Source organism: Protopterus annectens, chromosome 9.part0 (assembly GCF_019279795.1).
Source record: "Protopterus annectens isolate FY-2018-M chromosome 9.part0, PAN1.0, whole genome shotgun sequence".
Classification (NCBI taxonomy): domain Eukaryota; kingdom Metazoa; phylum Chordata; order Ceratodontiformes; family Protopteridae; genus Protopterus; species Protopterus annectens.
In genome coordinates this window covers 409,261,615-409,276,614 of record NC_056743.1, presented here as the reverse complement: position 1 = coordinate 409,276,614, position 15,000 = coordinate 409,261,615, and positions in this window count along the sequence as shown.

The window sequence follows — 15,000 nt, the reverse complement described above, 5'->3', positions numbered from 1 at the left end:
ACAACTGTTAACCTGCCCTGAGAACAAAGTGCAGTAACATTAACTTGTTTACTCTGTTTAATTATATTCTTGGCCGTAGTGTCGAGCCTTTCACTGGAGTCAGTGAGCAAAGTTACTTTTATTACATTGCATCCTCTGTTAACTCCTGTATGTCTAACACTGGTACACTTTTTATAGTTTCAATTGTGACTTAACTACTTGATCCAGACTATGCAATGCAAATGAATTACTTGCTGGTCTTTGAAAATGTCTCACAATCAGTTCTTTCTCATGTACTAATTTCAGAAATGCTTCACAGAGACTTGGACTGCTGTAATCTTTTAACTCATCTTTCTTTTTCTGTTCTACATTGTTAGTGATGAGGGCTGGGCATGTGAAGCTGCTCCCATGCATTTTATATCCACTACATGCATACTTAATCTTAGAGAATTCCTAAACCAGTATGACAGTAGTCTTCACTGTAGGCCTTTTCCATCCCTACAATTGTATCTAATGACAGACTTTCCCTGTCAAGGCTGGGACAGGAAAGATAAGCCATTCTCATGACAGCTGACTTAACTTCCCCAGAATCTAAGGCCATATAAACAAGTAAATTGTCCCAACAATTTCACAGTTTAAAATCATTCACATAGTCAAAAAGATTAGTGTTCATTTCACAGCCTTTATAATGCTAAGCTGTCACTCATATGGACATGCATTTTACTGCATTTCCCTCCTTCCAGTTGAAGTTAATGACAGGGCCACCCTACAGTGAATAGAAGCTGTTCTCATGGCAACTGACTTCTCTTCATAGAAACCATTACCAAAACAAGAAAACTGCACCAACATTTTCACAGCTTAAAACCCAGCAGTTAAAAAGGACGTCTATTGTACAGCCTTTTCTTTCTAATTAATGAAATACTAAGCAAATGAATAAAAGCCTTTAAACCAGTAATAAAGTAAATGATAAATATTTATGGCATATAATGTTCCAAATTTATTTCAACACAGTGCTGTTTAGGGATAATGGAAATTAGTTCAGAATTTGTTTAAAGGAGAGGCATACACAACAACTGGAAAAAAAAAAACATTTTTCAGCACGTCTTGAACTTTGCTGCATTATTAATATCTCTGTATCAAAGTGATTATTTTCTAATTTGTTATATCTCAAAATGGCCTGAAAGGGGGCTGCCATGGTAGAATGATTTTGTTTTACAGTCACTGCCTTCACCTTCCTGATGAAATTTTAGAGGTACAGAGAGAAATCCATGTGATGATGGGATCATATTGTGACGCTCATGGAGCCTCAGTCTTCATCACTTTCAGCAATGAGGGACATACAAAATGGGAGGATTGCAAGTACACACACAGTAAAGTACAATTTCCCTTGAGAGCAAACAGAGATCACAGTCAGTCTGAGGCTAGTTTCTCCCTCTTTCTCCAGATCCTCAATAAGACCTCCCCACTGGAACAGCTGTAGGGTTAAGATCTCAGCCGACTGGCCAAGCTATGATCTCCAGCACCCTCTGTCCAACCAGTGCTTCGTGTCCCTACCCAAGTACCTGACACACACACACACACACACACACACACACTTTGAGATTTGATTGATGCACAAACACACCTGGGACCGGCTGGCACATATTTACTAGCTATGCCCCCTTCTGCCCAGACTATAAGGTAGTACCAGCTGCCACCAGCCACCCTTACTCATCAGCTGCTTTAAGGCCCTTACCAAAGGGTGACCAGTCCTACTGTGTAATGTTACTGTTATCCAAATGGTAGTTTTTGACCAAGTGCAGGCCTGTACAATATCACCAAATACATATGCAAGTACTTTAAGAGCTTAAATATGTCTCTCAAATATTAGCCACAAATATAGGTTTAAATATATTTAATAATAAATAATAAAAGAACAAGACAATACTCAAGCAGCATTTACTTCAGAGTTCAAAATCACAGTAAGTATTTTAAAACAACATTGCAGGACAGTCTCAAATAAATACAGAAAGCATCAAAGCTAATCTTTACTGTATTCCTATCTATCTTTAAGAGAGATGCCATGCTCTAAATCTTACAAATAACACACAGGCAGAAGTGCTGAGTGAATGTTTCTAGGTCCAAGACAAGATACAAAATGCCTTGTCTCTCTCGGAGAGTTCTTAAATTAATAACAAACATTACTGCTGGGTTAGCTTGGATAGAAGCCACGGTGGTGCAGCAGTAGCATTGTCGCCTCACAGCAAGAGGTTCTCCCATTCGATCCTCGGCTTTAGCGCCTTCTGTGTGGAGTCTGCATGTCTTCCCTGCAGTCGAGTGGCGTTCGAAAGACATGCGTAAATGGGCGTGCCTTCGTAGAAGGTTGGGCGTCGAGCTGGCACCTCGGCACCATAGCGGACCGGAGTTCCGCTGTGGCAACCCCTAACCGGGAAAAGCCGAAAGAAGAGCAAACTGCTGGGTTAGCTTGGATAACATCACTCTGTCATCTGACTTCAATTCCCAGGCTAAACAGATACTAAAGGAATTTTAACATCTCTGTATGAGAAGTACATATCTCTCGGAGGAAGTTGTAAAACAATGAAACGCTTTCACAATTGAAACCTAGTAATTGTTTCTGTTTTAAGATGATACAAAAACTTCTAGCTCTAGACATTGTGTGTACTTGCTGCATTGAAACTGAGAGATAACACAATCAGAAAACACTTTAATTTCAACTTATTTTCTTGAAGTTTTGCTAGTTAACTCTGTATGTTCCAGCTTCTACTATTAAAACATTCATTTGCACAGGTATATAGTTTATATATATTTCTGTTCTTTTCCAGTAGGGTACACTGTGGACACATCCTTGAAGCTCAGTACTTTACAAATCTTGTTCAACACACACTTCTGCACCAGTAGTTTAATATACACATAACATATAATTCTCTTACATTTGTAAGACAAGCATAAGTCTTCAGTTTGCTATGCTACCTGTATATAAGACTAAGTATCATAATTGCACTCTTATTGCATACAATGTCACTAACTGCTACTACTGTAAGAACTGTCTTCTAGAAGCATTGTTATACAAGGTTATTGGTCTTGTCTCCCACCTGACCAGTTTATTCTGTTTTAGTTTTTTTACCGTTATGAATGTCTGTTACTATTTTTTCTTTATTGTATTATACAATTTTCTTTCTACTAACAAAATAGTTACTAACAATGGAGCTTTTCTTCCCAGGCCTCTGCTGAAAAACGGTTTTATTCTCAGTCAGACTCTCCCGGTAAACAAATGTAAAATAAATAAAAAAAATAAAATATGAATCATATTAATATTCTCAAATTACATATGATTATTTACAAAATTCCAGATAGCTGGGCTGGCAGTGTCATAATCCCCCCCCCCCATAAACTCAAGCTAGTTTTTCAAGTGACCCTATAGAAACGCTGCTTGAGAGGGTTGAGCCTATCTTGGAATACCTTACCCCATTCCCTGTCTTGAGAACCCATCTGCGTTGGCATTGCTAACCCCACTGTGCTTCTACACTGTTATATCTTATGCGTGCAACCCTAGGCTCCACCTTAGTTACTTAGTATTTTGTTGGCTGGCTCAGTGTAGCCATGTTAAGGGATTGTGGTCTGTAACTACAGCGAATTTTCTTCCATACAGATAAGGCTGAAATTTCTGCAGGGCCCACCCCTATGGCTAGGCATTCCTTTTCTACAACTGCATATCATTCCTCCCTGGGTTGGAGCCTACGACTAAGATATACCACTGGGTGCTCTTCTCCTTCTGAGGAAACCTAGCTAAGTACAGCCCCCACCCCATGGTTTGACGTATCCACCTGCATAACAAATTATTTGCTGTAATTTGGACTGGCTAACACAGGAGGTCCTCCCAAAGCTTCTTTAAACTTCTAAAATGCCTGTTCACATGCTGCGATTCACATTACCTTATCTGGTCTGTTTTACCTTGTCAGGTCTTTCAGGGGAGCAGCTGTGGTTCTATAACTGGGTACAAACTTTCTGTAGTACCTTGCTGTCCCTAGGAATGCCCTCACCTGCTTTTTAGTAACAGGGGCAGGCCTTGCCTGAGTGGCTTCCACTTTGGTAGGTTCTGGCCTGATCTTACCACTGCCCACTTTATGTCCCAGGTAGAAGACCAATGCCATACCCACGTGACATTTGCTGGGCTTAATGGTCAACCCTGCCCTCTGTAGTCTGCCCAGCACCTCCCTGACATGCTGAAGATGCTCTTGCCAGGAATGGCTGTAAATGGCAAGAGCACCTAGGTAAGCAAGGACAAAATATCCTGCTAGGATATGATTTACCACCCTCTGGAAAGGTTCTGGGGCATTTTTCATCCCAAAGGGCATCTTTGTGAACTCATACAAGCCAAAAGGAGTCACAAAGGATGACCTCTCTCTAGCACTGGGAGTCAAAGGCACCTGCCAGTAACCCTTGGTAAGATTAATAGTGGTAAGATACTTAGCCCCACCCAACTGCTCTAGGCCTTCATCTGTTCTAGGCATGGGGTTAGCATCTGACTCTATGTGATTATTTAATTTTCTGTAGTCCACGCAGAATGTGGTGCTGCCATTCTTCTTTGGTACCAGCACCACTGGGGAGGCCGAGAGACTGCTGGACTCCTGAATTACACCTAGTTCCAACATTTCCTGTATCTCCTCCTTCAGAATCTGTCTGACCCTCTCAGACTCCCTATAAGGAGCCATATTAATAGGCCTTTGGGGTCTTGTATCCACATGGTGCTGCACCAGGTGGGTGCACCCTGGTTTCCCAGTGAACATGTCCCCAAACTCCTGTAACGCTGCTCGGATTTCTCAAACTGGGTAGACATTGCTACCCCTTCCACTGAGGTGTCGGTTCGAACCTCACTGAGCAGATCAGTCACCAGATCCCCCTCAGACTCTTCCTGCCATCCACTGCAGATATTCAGCACAGGGGGCCCTCCCTATCATGGTAAGTTTTCATCATGTTAACGTGGTACACTTTGTGCCCCTGCCGACTGCCTAGCAGTTCTACCATGTAGTTAACATCATTGACCTTCCTTACTATTTTGTAGTGTCCCTCCCCGGCTGCCTGCAGCTTGTTGTGTCTGACAGGAATGAGAACCATTACCTGCTCCCCTACAGCATACTCTCTAGCTCAAGCATTCCTGTCATACCGGATGTTTTTCTGCTGTTGTGCTTCTGCTAGGTTCTCCTATGTCAAGCCCATGAGTTCCCTTGAGCCTTGTCCTCGGGTTTAGGACATATGCCACAACAGACTCCTTGTGGGATTCACACTCACCCTCCCGCTCTTCTCGATTCAAATCTAGACGTCCCCTCACCCTATGCCCATACAGCAACTCAAAGGGCGAAAAACCAGTGGATTCCTGGGGAACTTCTCTGTAAGCAGACAACAGATGGGGCAAATATTTGTCTCGCTCCCTCTTAAACTGGTCTGCAAATGCCCGTAGCATCATCATGAATGTAGAGTTTAACCTGTCAACAAGCCCGTTAGTCTGGGGATGGTCTTTAAGTGCTTTACCCCACAGTACTTCCACAGACAAGTCAGCAGGTCTGACATGAAATTGGCACCTCTGTCAGTCAGTATTTCTTTTGGAAAACTTACCATGCTGAAAATCTCTAGCAAAGAGTTTGCCACCTTTTCTGCCTCATTGGAGGGCAGAGCCACTACCTCCGTGTATCTGGTAGCGTAATCTACTACCACTAGGATATACTTTTTCCCTGTATAACTTGAGGTACTGAGAGGCCCCACAATATCCATAGTTACCCTCTGAAATGGCTCCTCAGTCACTGACAAAGGCATCAAAGGAGCTTTCACCTCATCTCCTGCCTTGCCTACCTTTTGGCATTGTTCACAGGTCCTGCAGTACCCTTTTACATCTCTGGAAATCCCAGGCCAATTAAAGTTCTGCATAATACGTCCCTTTGTACATTTTATGCCCATATGACCTGCAAAGGGAATATTATGGGCTATGGCTAGAAGTGCAAGCTGGTAGGCTCTATTCTCTCACCCTGTAGCCCTCCCTCAGGGGTCCCCTCTCTATACAGTAACCTTTTGTCCCAGTATACAGGTTCCCCCTTCCCTTGAGAATCAGGTGCCTCACTAGCTACCTCCCTCAGGCCTTGTAATGTAGTGTCTGAAAGCTGAGCCTGTCTCCGCTATCTGTAAGTAAGCCTTCCCAACTCCCCTTCCACAGGAACTCTGGCATCCCCTGACAGTGGTGCCTCACTGTCAGCCTGGGCACTACTTCCTACTCACCTCTGCCCTTGCAGTCACTGTGTCCAAGGGAACATTAATACGTATAAGCAGCTGTGGCTCACCTTCAGTCTCACTGCTACAGGGTAGCTCCTTCCATGAAGTTAACCACCTCACTAGTCCTGGCTGCAAGTATGTGGTCTGTCTGGGTCTCCACCAGGCTACCAGACCCACATGATTGTCTCCAAGCCTGACTGCAGTTAACTGCACGCACACATGGTGCTGCATTATTAAAGTAATTCTCTATCAGGACATCTGCATGGACATCTTCAAACACACCTACTTGCTGGCTTCCTTTTCCACCCTCCCAGTCAAGGTGAACCCTAGCCAAAGGTATTTGGAATGGGTCCCTCCTAAAGCTGTGACTGGAGTAGACTGTCCAAGCAAGTAGTGCTCCTCTGTAACCATTGCAGGCTTCACAATGATTAGGTCAGTGGCTATGTCTGTCTTAGCAATGGTCTCTTTCCCATTTACTAAAATAGTATATAACCTCTTGTGGTAGTTTGGTACCCTTGTTGTGTTGAGACAACCTACTGCTGGCATTTTGTCACTCCCACTTACTGGATCTCCCACCTTGCCTCCATCGACATCTGTATGCTACATGGCTCCACTGGTTGCACTTAAAACATTTAACCCTTGGTCCAGCACGTGTACCTGAACTAGTGGCTTCCCCTGCAACTGGCAGACTCTGTTGGGGCAGTCTGGGCTGCCCACCATGTGTTCCCTTATACCCATGAGGAGGACTGGGTGTCCCCTTCCTGTGCAGTGATGCTCTGCTTGCTAGGTATAGGTCTCTCTTCTTCCTCAACTCATCTGCAGTAGTGCATTGTCTATCAGATAACCAAATTCTCATGTCCTCAGGCAAAGTACGAAGGGCTTGTTCACTCACACAAAGGTCTGCCAGCCCTTCAGAAGTGGTGACCTGACATCCAATCACCCACCTATGAAAATAAGTGCTTAGTTCAGCAACATATTCACACACTCATCTGTTTTGTGTCTTAGCTCACAAAACCTTTTCCTGTAAGCTTCAGGTGTTAACTTAAAACACTTTATGGATGGCACAGTGATGCAGCAGTAGCATTGTCACCTCACAGCAAGTGGTTCTCTGGTTAGATTCTCAGCTGGGGTGCCTTATGTGTGGAGTCTGCATGTCCTCCCTGCGTTCATGTGAGTTTCCTCTGTTCACTCCAGTTGCTTCCCACATTACAAAGACATGCATTTGGAGCATTTCTCCCCGGGCCTCGGCTGAAAGTTGGCTTCATTCCAAGCCGGACTTTCCTGGTAAACAAATGTTAAATAAATAAAATAAAATGAATTCTAGCAAACATTTTTTTGCAATATTATAATTTAAACAATCAGTATCATACAATTTAGAAATAACAGTTACAGCTTTGCCATGGAGTAAGGGGGTCAGGAGCCGTACCCAGAGCCCTTGGTCAACATTATACTGTTTACATACCCTCTCAAACATATGAATGAAACTATCAAAATTATCCCACTCTAGAAATTGTGGACGAAATTTACTGACCTTTGTTGCTTCTGGGGTTAGGCTACTCCCTTCCCCATTGCCTCCATGACTCTGGCGAAGAGTCAGCATCTCCTTTTCATGTTGCCTCTCCCTCTTCTCCTCAGCCTCCAGCTGTCAGAGTTTCTCATTTTCCACAGCCTCAAGATGTCTCAGTTTCTTTGCTGCTTCTATTTCCAAATGCTTGGCCTCCAGCTCAAGTCTATAACTCCATTTGGATTTTTAAGTCCCCTGTGGAAAGGTTAAGCTGTCCATTTTCTGAGAGTTGTACATTTCCACGGCCAGTCTGATTGTTCTTCTGGTTGTTATTCTGTGATGCAGTTGTGACTAAAGCTGCAATTGTGTCTACTTCAGTCAAGTTGGCATGCACCAGTCCTTTATCCTTGCAGATCTTGGCCAGATGGCTCCTTGTCAGCTTGCCATACTCCCTTGCTGACATGCTTGCTCTCCCTAACCAAGCTAAACAAAAAATAAAACAATTGTGATATGAACTCTGAATGTTCACTGCATGGCTGATTAAGAGTACAAGCACCTTCAATGAGCACTGTACACAGGCTACAGGAATTCAGTATCTACACCACTGCAAGCAAATTAATATGTGATGTGGCTGACTTACCACTCTTAACCAATTAATATGTGATGTGGATATCCCACCACTGCCAAACAATTATTATGTGATGTCCTTATACTGGCCCAATAATCAAGGACCCCCAATACTCACCACTGGCAGCAGTGAGGGACGTACATAATGGGAGGATTACAATTACACACACAGTAAGGTAGAATTTCCCCATGCAGAGATCACAGTCAGTCTTTAAGACTCCATACTGGCACAGCTATAGGCTTAAGATTTCATCCAAGTGGCCAAACTAAAACCTCCAGCACCCACTCTGTCCAAGTAGCTGACACACACACACTTTGAGATTAGAGTGATATACAAACACACACACACCTGGGACAGGTTGGTACAGGTTTACTAGCTATGCCCCCTTCTGCCCAGACTATAAGGTAGTACCAGCTGCCACTAGCCACCCTTACTAATCAGCTACTTTAAGACCCTTACCAACGGGTGACAAATCCTACTGTGTAATGTTACTATTGTCCAAATGGTAGTTTTTGACCAAGCACCAGGCTATTAGGAGTGGCCTGTACAGTGTCACGAAATACATATGCAAGTACTCTAAGAACTTAAATATGTCTCACAAATATCAGCCACAAAGATAGGTTTTAAATATATTTAATAATAAATAATACAAGAACAAGATAATACTCAAACAACACAGTTACTTCAGAGTTTAAAATCACAGGAAATATTTTAAAACAACATTGCAGGACAGTCTCAAATAAATACAGAAAACATCTAAACTAATCTTTACTATATTCTTATCTATCTCTAAAAGAGATGCTAGGCTTTAAATCTTACAAACAACATGCAGGCAGAAGTACTGAGTGGATGTTTCTAGGTCCAAGACAAGATACAAAATGCATTGTCTCTCTGAGAGAGTTCTTAAATTAATAATAAACATTACTGCTGGGTTAGCATGGATGACATAACTCTCTGTCACCTTTCTTAAGTTCCCAGGCTAAACGGATACTAACAGAATTTTAACATCTCTGTGCGAGAAGTACATATCTCTCAGAAGTTTGCAGAACATGGAAGTCATAAAACAATAAAAACACTTTTACATTTGAAACCTAGTAATTATTTCTGTTTCAAAACAATACAAAAACTTCTAGCTCTAGACATTGTGTCTGCTTGCTGCATTGAAACAGAGATAACACAAACGGAAAGCACTTTAATTTCAACTTATTTCTTGAAGTTTTGCAAGTTAACTTTGTATGTTCCAGCTTCTACTATTAAAACATTCATTTGCACAGGTATATAATTTATATATATTTCTGTTCTTTTCCAGCAGGGTACACTGTGGACACATCCTTGAAGCTCAGTACTTTACAAACCCCATTCAACACACACTTCTGCACCAGTAGTTTAATATACATATAACATGAAGTTCTCTTACATTTGTAAGACAAGCATATGAGTCATATTAATATTCACAAATGACGTGATTATATACAAAACTCCAGATAGCTGAGCTGTCAGTGTCACACACATACTGTAGTTTTTTCTCTTGTCAGCTTGCAGCAGCACTATGACCACCTACTTTTGACTGTCAGCGTTAGTCTGCATTTTTAATTACTTTGCTTCCTTTTATTTTCACTGATGGCATTTCTAATACAGCATTTGAAGGAATGTTTAAATGAAAAGCTTGAAAATGTACCTGTTAATTATTCTTATCAAAGTAGCAAGTGCAGTTCAGTGTTCAAGTATGAGAAATTTGACCCCTTTGATTAATAGGTGCTGCTTGGGCTGAGATGATTTGTGTTGAAGTCACAGTTTTTAATATTATGGCTAGAATTAGAGTCCTTGATGTCCATCTTCCTTTCCTTGTCTCAAAACACTGTATGTGTTGCACAAATGCAATAATAAAACATCAGAAGAAATATTCACTTTTACAGAAAATACATTGTATTAAAAAAATAAATGCAAAATCAAATACTGACAGAAAATGAGTAAGATGAAAATACTTCCTTACATTTGAGTAGAAGACAACTAATCTGTAATAAGAAAAAAGTGTGAGTTGTGTTGCATCTGAAAACTAAGCTTCAAAGCCTTGTTTTTGTTCTTACTCTAGGCTATTTATCTGAGGTATGAGGCTGGCAATCTGTGACTGATAAGGCACATTTAAATGTCATTATTTAAGAGGCATTGTTTTCTTAATGACACTGTAGTCGGAAAAGTGACCTAACCTAATTACTCTGCTACTCTTGGGAGCCTTCATGAAGTAACAGATGACAAGACAAATGCAGGAAAGAAAGGCAGACAGAAATAGGTTCAGGCATAAAGCAAATGGAATGAGTATTAAACAGTGTTGGCTTGCTAAGCTATTCCTACCCTCCATCACTGTTTACTAACACTCTTCCCTCTCTCTGTTTGCTATTCTGACTTATTTATGCACATAACAAAACATTTTTCACCACTGCTTATATATACTTGTTATTTCTGTTATATCCTGGTTTTACTTTGTGTATATACTCATGTAAAATTTTATTCTCGATTTTTGTTGCATTCTACATTCTAAAATGCAGTTTTTACCTTGTTTGTACCCTTGCTTTTATATCTCTATACTATACATGTATTTCCTTGTAAGTTTTAAACTTTTTCTGGAGCTTTTCTCCCCGGGTCTCTGCTGAAAACGGGCTACTGGCCAAGTTGGACACTACCCAGTAATCAAATGTAATAAATAAATAAAATAAATGTTTTTCTGTATGTAACATGTTTAGTGTTAGATTACAGGGAAGGAAGATCATTTTTGGAAATAAAAAAAAATGGGTGACATGTTTCTTCTCTTGTATCCCTGGTCAGTAAATTTAAGATTTTGGTAAGGTCAGCATTCTCTCTTACATTAAACTAAATGTAAAAACTGCATATGGACTAGATGCCATCAGAATTAATTGGTAATCTATTTAACACACTTAAATTACTGGTTACAGTAAACTTAGTCTTTTAGGAGGACATTCACATTATCCTTGTTCACAACTCAACCTGCTAGGTAACACTGGTAAAATTACAGCTTTATTTTGGAACATTTAAAAGAAAACCTTAAAGTCTTAAATACACTTGACTGCAATCAGTAAGACTTCATCAGTAAAAAAAAAAAAAAAAGTATCATTACAAGAAATTACAACAAACGAGGAAAAACAAAAAATGATTTGTAAAGGCTCTGTTCTATTAATTCACCAAATTTAATTTCAGGATTAAAGAGGTATAGCTTTAATAAGAATCTTAACAGGACTGACAACTTTCTTATAAACAGATTAGTACGTCTTAAATTCTTTTTTTGCGCTTTTTCTTTTGTTTCTATACATTAATAGAAAAGAGAGCAAAACAAGTCGTAATTTCCTTTCTTATTATCATGCAGCATACACGTGCTTTACTTTTAACTATCTATGGTCACAATGACGTTTTACATAATGAACAATTCCTCCCATTCCTTCAACTTCACTACTCCCGCTAAACATTAATCTGCATGTACTGGTCACACAAATTCTATTTATATCTGTAAACTGTTGTTTTTCCCATTCATAAAGGTCCTACCACCAGTTTTATCTTCTCTACAATATCTAAACTTTGTTAGGTATAAATTTTTGCTTTCATTTTCTAGTATTTGCTTTTATGGCAGTCTAAAACAAACTTATCAAGGACTGTCACTAATTAGTCAATTTAGATCCAATACAGTAGCTCAAAAGAATCATTTCCTTAGTTACATTTTCCCCCAACATTTCTGTCATTGTAGGCTGTATGGAATTTTAAAATCTGCCAACTCGTTATATCCCCCAGAAACATGTTTCCAATTTTCCTCTCTTGAAGCATCACACCTCCAGCATTTGCTATCTTGGTCATTCTCTTATGAGTCAGGTCTAACTCTTGGAAGGCTGTGTAAGCTGAGGCGCCAAGTGTTTCATTAAATTACTTCTAGGATCGGTGGTCTTGATGGTATTTTACTAACTCTAAGTGAACCTAGTGGTCAGCCAACATTACCTGTGGAGGTTTCAAGCAAAGGGGAAATAGAAGTATATTGCCGTGTCTTTCTTCAGTATCCTATATCCATGCATACATACCTAGACCCCCTTCTACCTTATGGTTTGTCTTTTGCTATCTGCCTAAGAGCAAATCCTCTCAAGTCTACTTAGGGTATACCCAACATTTTCATGCTAAAATCTTAAACCATTTAAACCTTGTTGAATACTTGGGAGCCTTGCAAAGTATTTTTCCCAGTTTTCCTTTATACATTTTTTTTCATTTAGGTTTCCCAATCTTTTCTAACCTTGTCTGATTGGTTCTTATAGTTATCATGCAGTATTTTATATATCCTACTTATTCTCTCTTGTAACGGCAGCTTATGTCCTATACACAACTGAAAAAAAGTGCCAAAGCAGGTCTTTCACCTTACAACCCCGTCCCTTTCTTTCTGCATATACCTTTACAAATGCCTGCCAGGGAAAGCAATCTCTAACCTACAGTTCAAACTGTGTTTTAGCCTCATCCCACTCTTATCTTCCCCTCCTACACTGTTTACTTCCAGTAGCTTGGATGCTTTGCTAATTTCCTCCAGTAAATTCCAGGTCCCCTTACCTGTTTTCCTTACTGCTAATTGCATTCATCCCTATTGGTTGTCTCTCCTTTGTTCTTAGAAAACAAATTGCTACTTTATGAATATAATGTTTTTGTATGGTTACTTTAAATTATAACCTTCTGCTTGTATTATGTATATGATCATAAACTGTGTAGCTTTAAATTATCCCTTCAAGTTGGGTATCCGCAAGTCATCTTGTTCTGGGATGAGCTGTCTAACTTAATTCTTGCCTTCTTTACTTCTCAAAGAAATTCCTTCAACTCTGTATTAATTTGGAAATTTTTTACAGTTACCATATTTTACGTTTGCCGTAATGGTAAAGAGCTTTACCTCATAAACACAATGTACAGGGTTTAAATCTGACCTCAGGTTATTGGCTAGGCTTAAAATGACTCTTCAGGGCAATTGGCCTAGTGTTCATCTATGAACCTATAAATATGTTTTGTTTTGTTTTTTTTTTTTAAGTTGAGTGTTTAAGAAAATGGCAGTTCTGTCCATTATGCTGTACTGACAAGCCGTAAATATGTTTACAGCTAGTGTGGTTTTGTTTTTCAACTTTAATGTCTCGATACTGACTTATAAAAAGTCAGTGGTCATCCAGAGGACATGTAGCTCTGATACCTTTGTCCTTAATGGACTATTTGCATATTTCCTACATTTTTCTTTCATAGGCGGTATAAAGTATTGCACACTGGAGAGTCTGGTATGCTAAGGTCTTTTTGATGTCTAGGAATGTATGGCTTTTCTATGTGAACTTTTTACTTCTTTTGATCTGTATTAGTTAGCATCCACAACTTCTCCTCTGGTTTCCAGTTTGCCAGTTTTTGTGCTATCTTTTGTTTAGATTCTTCCCACATCTCCTTCGCTACCTTAACAGAATCCATATACCTAAATACTTCATCTTACTATGCCCCCATTAGTATCGGTATTGTTAAAACAGTTTGTGCATCGGTGCTTAGCTCACCGTGATGGCCTTTGCTTTGTCTTCATTTGTTTTGTTTTTTATCTGAAAGACTTGAAACTGTTTCAAAATATTCAATAAAACTGAAATATCCTTTTCTGAGTTTATCAAGTATGAAATATAATCTGCAAATAGATCTAACTGTTCTTGATTACCATGACACTTGTATCCTTCAGTTTGAGGCCTTTATTTTCTTTGCCAGTGGTTGTAAATATAAAGCACACAACTGTGGGGAAAAAACATTCCTCTTTTTTCCTCTGTTGGAATATAGCTTGTAAGAAGAGAAATATTTCTACTTTAATTGTTGCCTCCAACCCTTCATATATCCTTTGCATTAACTATGTTATTCTATCAGGGAATGCAAACACTAGCCCTGCCCTACTTATAAAATCCCAGCTGACTGTACTGAATGTTTTTATGCATCAACACATGCCAACAGTATCAGTGTTTTCTTACACACTGCTGCCCTCTGAATTATTATTGTTCTGTAAATGTCAGATGCTTCCCCTCCACAAAACCACACTGATCCATATCCATCAGCTTTGGTAACACCTTTGCCATTCTCTTAGCTAGAATAGACAAATACTTGATAATCACAATTTAAAATTGTAAAAGGTCTATCTGAAGCTGGATCTGAAGGGTATTTATCCTTTTTAGGTCATAACAGCCAACACAGCTTTATTCCAGGATGCTGCTACCCCCTTTTTAAAATATTGTTAAACCTATATTATTACAGATTTTCTCTCTTTATGCCCCTCCTTACTTCCAAATTTGTACAGGAATGCAATATTTTCATGGATACTTCTCTGCTGATTATCTATCACCATTTTGATTTATGTCTTGGTTATTAATTGTTGAGCCTCATCTTCCTCTATCCTTGGCATAATCAAGTCTTCCATAAATCTTTCCATTTGTGTTTTTTCCTGATTTTCTCATTCCTCTTACTTATATAAATTTTCACAAAATTTCTGAAATCTGTAGTACCTCTGTAGGATCCCCAGTTTTTTTCTTGTCATTGTCTACCTAAATTTGGCTGCACCTTTTCTTTCTGTTACTGTGATAAACGTGTTTGT